The sequence below is a fragment of the Pelobates fuscus genome, chromosome 5 (genome assembly GCF_036172605.1).
Source record: "Pelobates fuscus isolate aPelFus1 chromosome 5, aPelFus1.pri, whole genome shotgun sequence".
Taxonomy (NCBI): Eukaryota; Metazoa; Chordata; class Amphibia; order Anura; family Pelobatidae; genus Pelobates; species Pelobates fuscus.
This window is the reverse complement of record NC_086321.1, coordinates 185,281,011-185,286,097: the sequence shown is the minus strand read 5'-3', so window position 1 is coordinate 185,286,097 and position 5,087 is coordinate 185,281,011.

The window sequence follows — 5,087 nt, the reverse complement described above, 5'->3', positions numbered from 1 at the left end:
TTCCATCTTTCCTGGCTATGTCTCAGTTAAAATTTTGTAAAACAACTAGCTTCATTAATCACTTCTTCTGCGATGGTTCTGCACTCTTAAATGTGTCGTGTGCTGTCACTGATCTTGCAGGATATATTTTTTTAACTACGGCTTCCGTAGCTATAATAGGTTCTTTCATCCCTACATTGTTCTCATACTGTTACATCCTTTCAACAATCTTCAACATATCTACATCTAGTGAAAGAAAAAAAACATTCTCCACTTGCTCGTCACACCTTCTTGTTGTGTTGCTTACATATGGAAGCTGTATTTTCATCTATGTTCGGCCAGCAGGAACTATATCCACCAGCTTAGATAAGACTGTAGCTACATTCAATAGTATATTTACCCCATTTCTAAACCCATTCATTTATACCTTAAGGAACAAAATGATCAAGAAGAGTTTAAAATGTTTTTGTAAATGACCATCAGCAAGCTATATAGAGATAAAGCAAGAGATAAAGAGAAATCATGACTATAGTTTTATTTGTTTAATCTTTGTTGTTCTGTCCTGTTTATGATCCTGTCAATCTAAAGAAACAACTACAGCACTTTCAAAACAATACATCAGCAATAAGCACAAAATGGGCTATTTATATCTTTGCAGTCAGTACAGAGATCCCATTAGTGCTGCTAATCGAAAAGGTATTAACTATGATGTGTATCTGCAGATTTTACTTTTGCTGTATGCATGGTTCCATTGGTGGTATATCTACCAAATAGTGATGTTTTATGTATTTATTTTTTGAATTTGTGTAGTGGATTTTCCTTTTAAGAGTGCAATGAGTGAGTATTATCATGCATTCTATAACATAATAGAGCATAGTGTACTGACTCAATTGCACAGTCATCTAGGTTTAAAAACTAACAAGTTCAAGTCTATTCAGTTAGACCTTTCATACCAATATTTCTGCTGTGATCCAGAAAAAAAGACAAAAAAAAAACATGTTTAAAACAAGTTTAAATTTAAATTCCAAGTGTGTCAGTGTAAGAGAAAAAAAAAAGTTTTTACTTCTAAATGGAAATAGATTTCTCCTTTGGTTAAGCATTTTATCTATTACATGCAATCTAGTTTCTGTAGAAAATAAAATATCAACTATAGTTTTTGTAAAGACTGTAGATAAAATTATTGAATTAAACATTTTAGAAGTGAAATAACTATATATATATATATATATATATATATATATATATATATATATATATATATATATATATACAATATTTGTTAATACTTTTTGAATACATTTTTTTGACCACCCTGGTAGAGATTCCCTCTATATAGGAAAACATTAGGTTAGAGATAGAATGTAGTTGAGCACTTCATGAATGAAAATGCAGTGCATGGTGATACATTTGTAAAGAATGTATGAGGGAAAAATAATGAAATCAGTCTGGGAAGGAGACATGCATTCTAGAATTGTTTATGTGCCGCAGTAGAAAATACCTACAGCTATTAGTCATTCAAGAGTTAATTCACTAAAGAATAAATTCTGGAAACAAAACAAACTCTACAACTTAAACAAAAATTAGCAAATTGGAAAAACAGCTGAAAAGAAGAATTTTTATAATGCAAGTATTTTGGTCTAAAAATAAATCGGTTTTCAACTACAGCAATTTACTTTTTAATGAATAAAATAAATCATTACCCTGTTTTGTAAACTATTATAATGAAAATACACTAAAAATGCAAACAAAATTAAAAAAGCGCCCTTCCATGCAATCAAGAGAACACCCCAATTGAATATGTTTTTAACAATTTAGTAGATATACTGCTTGCAGCGTTTGCTAGCAGCTCTGCTGTTTGAAACCTTTGCAAGCCTTCCCCAATTTCCCCTCTGGGGTAATCAGAGGCTTCTAATTTAGTTCTCCAGACTGGCAGGGCATCCGTGGACAGGCTGAAGTGGGCTTTATGGATGCAATCCATCAGGCACATGTGTACTTGAAGAGCTAATGAAATTAGGAAGAAAGCCTCCCCTGGCTATTAGATTGACATCTAGGATAGTGTTTCTGTTAGTTAAAAAAGTGCTAATTTCATATAGAAATTTTTGCAATGAATATAAATGTTCCTATGTGGAGTGTTCTTTAAGTGGTTCAACCTTCATTCAGCGCTGTATTTACCGCGAGGCTTAAAAGGCATTTGCCTTGGGCGGCACTTTCTAGGGGGGAGGCAAAAAAATGCCTGGTTAGCCTTCTTTTAACCCCTTAAGGACCAAACTTCTGGAATAAAAGGGAATCATGACATGTCACACATGTCATGTGTCCTTAAGGGGTTAAGGGGGCACAAGAGCTGGATGGCAGGCCACCTTTGTGCCCCCTGATGTGAGTGGCCAGTTCTGTCCCAGGCGGGCGGTGAGGGAGCGCTGATCTGTGAGCCCTTCCTGCTCAGCTCCCTTGCGCACCCTGCAGTAATGCCAGGAGCCGGAATATGATGTTACTCTGGCTCCCGGTGTGGAATGGAGCTGAGCAAGAAGAGCTCTGCTGCCTGATTTTTGCTCCAGCCAGCCCGCCTGCACATCATCCTTCCTGCCTGCCTGCCCAGCAGCCTCAACAGCCCCACTGGACCACAGGTAAAATATCCACCCAGCACTCCCAAAGGTAGGGAGGCTGGGTGGATTTAAATTTTGTAAAAAATAACAATAATCTGTGAGTGTTGTGGGAAAATGTGTGTGTGTGTGTGTGTGTGTCTGTCAGTGAATGTTTGCGCCTGTCTTTCAGTGAGTGTGTTTATGTCTGTCAGTGTGTGTGTCTAGCAGTGAGTGTGTCTGCCTGTCTGTCAGTGTGTGTGTATCTGTTAGTGAATGTGTGTGTATAGTTGTCAGTGTGTCTGTGAGGGAGTGTGTGTCTTTCAGTCTCTGACAGTGTGTCTATGAGTGAGTGTGTGTCTGTGAATGAGTGTGTGTCTTTCAGTGTATGTGTGTATGTCTGTCAGTGTGTGTCTGAGTGAGTGTGTGTCTGTCAGTGACTGTGCGTGTGTGTCTGTGAGTATGTATAAATGTCTGTCAGTGCGTGTCTGTGAGTGAGTGTGTGTGTCTGTCAGTGAATGTGTGTGTCTGAGTGAGTGTGTATGTGTGTGTGTCAGTGAATGTGGGTGGGTTTGTGTCTGTGAGTGAGTCTCTGTGTGTGTGTGTGTGTGTATGTCAGTGAGTGAGTTAGATAGTTACATAGTTACATAGTTGAAAAGAGACTTGCATCCATCAAATTCAGCCTTCCTCACATTAGTTTTTTGCAAAAGAAGGCAAAAAAATCCAGTTTGAAGCACTTCCAATTTTGCAACAAACTAGGAAAAAAATCCCTTCTTGACCCCAGAATGGCAGTCAGATTTATCCTTTGATCAAGCAGCTATTACCCTACATTGAAAAACTATATCCTTGAATATTCTGTTTTTGCAAGTATGCATCTAGTTGCTGTTTGAACATCTGTATGGACTCTGATAAAACCACTTTTTCAGGCAGAGAATTCCACATCCTTATTGTTCTTACAGTAAAAAAAATGTTTCTTTGCCTTAGACGAAATGTTCTTTCTTCCAGTCTAAACGCATGACCTCATGCCTATGTAAAGTTCGGTTTGTGAATAGATTTCCACACAATGGTTTGTATTGGCCCCGAATATATTTGTATATTGTTATCATATCCACTCTCATTTGTTAACCTTTCTTCATAGCTGATATGTTCCATTACTTTTAATAATGTTGTAGCCCACCTCCTCACTTTTTCTAGTGCCATAATATCCTTCTTTAGAACAGGTGCCAAAAATTGCACAGCATATTCAATATGTGGTCTTACCAGTGATTCATAAAGAGGCAAAATTATATTCTCATCCCGAGAATGAATGCCCTTTTTCATGCATGACAATACCTTACTGGCCTTAGCCACTGCTGATTGATATTGCACATTGTTGCATAGTTTGTTGTCTATAACAATTCCCAAGTCATTTTTTTTTCAAGTTGTTATCCCTAATTTGATTCCATTAAGGGTATACGTTGCTTGTGCATTCTTTACACCGAAGTGCATAACTTTGCATTTTTCAACATTAAATTTCATCTGCCATTTGAGTTCCCAGTCCCCCAGTCTGTCTAAATCCCTCTGCAGGAAACTAATGTCTTGCTCACATTGCATTACTTTACAGAGTTTTGTGTCATCTACAAACACTGAAACATGACTTTCAATGTGTTTTTCAAGATCATTTTTAAACATGTTAAATAGAAAGGGTCCCAGAAAAGAACCCTGAGGGACAGTACCAGTGGTGGATCCAGAGCCTGATCTCGGGAGGGGCACTTGTAGATTATTTAAAGAAATAATCCAGACACAATAACCACTACAGCTCAGTGTAGCGGTTATGGTGTCAATAGTGCTGGGAAACCCTCCCAGAGTAAGTAGTCAAACTGTTTAAGAACAGTTTGACAACTTACCTGAGGTCTGCTGGGAAATGGGGCTGTAGTAGGGCATAGGAGCAGTGGTGTGTGTGAGTGGTGCAATGTGTAAGGGGTGCAGTGTGTGTGTGTGTGTGTGTGTGAGGGGGACAGTGTGTGAGCAGTGTGTGTGTGTGAAGGTTGTAGTGTGTGAGTGAGGGCGGTAGTGTATGTCAGGAATGCAGTGTATGTGTGGGACAGTATGTGTGTGTAACAGTTGCAGTGTGTGTGTGTAAGTATTGTAGTGTATGTGTAAGTGTGGGTAATGTGTGTGTATGGGGCGGCAGTGTATGGGGTCAGTGTGTGTGTATGGGGAGCAGTGTGTGTGTATGGGGGTAGTGTATGTGTGTAGAGTGTGTGTGTATGGGGGCAGTGTGTGTGATGGGGGAGCAGTACGTGTGTATGGGGGCAGTATGTGTATGGGGGCAGTATGTGTGTATGGGGGGCAGTGTGTGTGTATGGGGGCAGTGTGTGTATGGGGGCAGTGTGTGTATGGGGGGCAGTGTGTGTGTGTATGGGGCAGTGTGTGTGTGTATGGGGCAGTGTGTGTGTGTATGGGGCAGTGTGCGTGTGTATGGGGCAGTGTGTGTGTATGGGGGCAGTGTGTGTGTGTATGGGGGCAGGGTGTGTGTATGGGGCAGTGTGT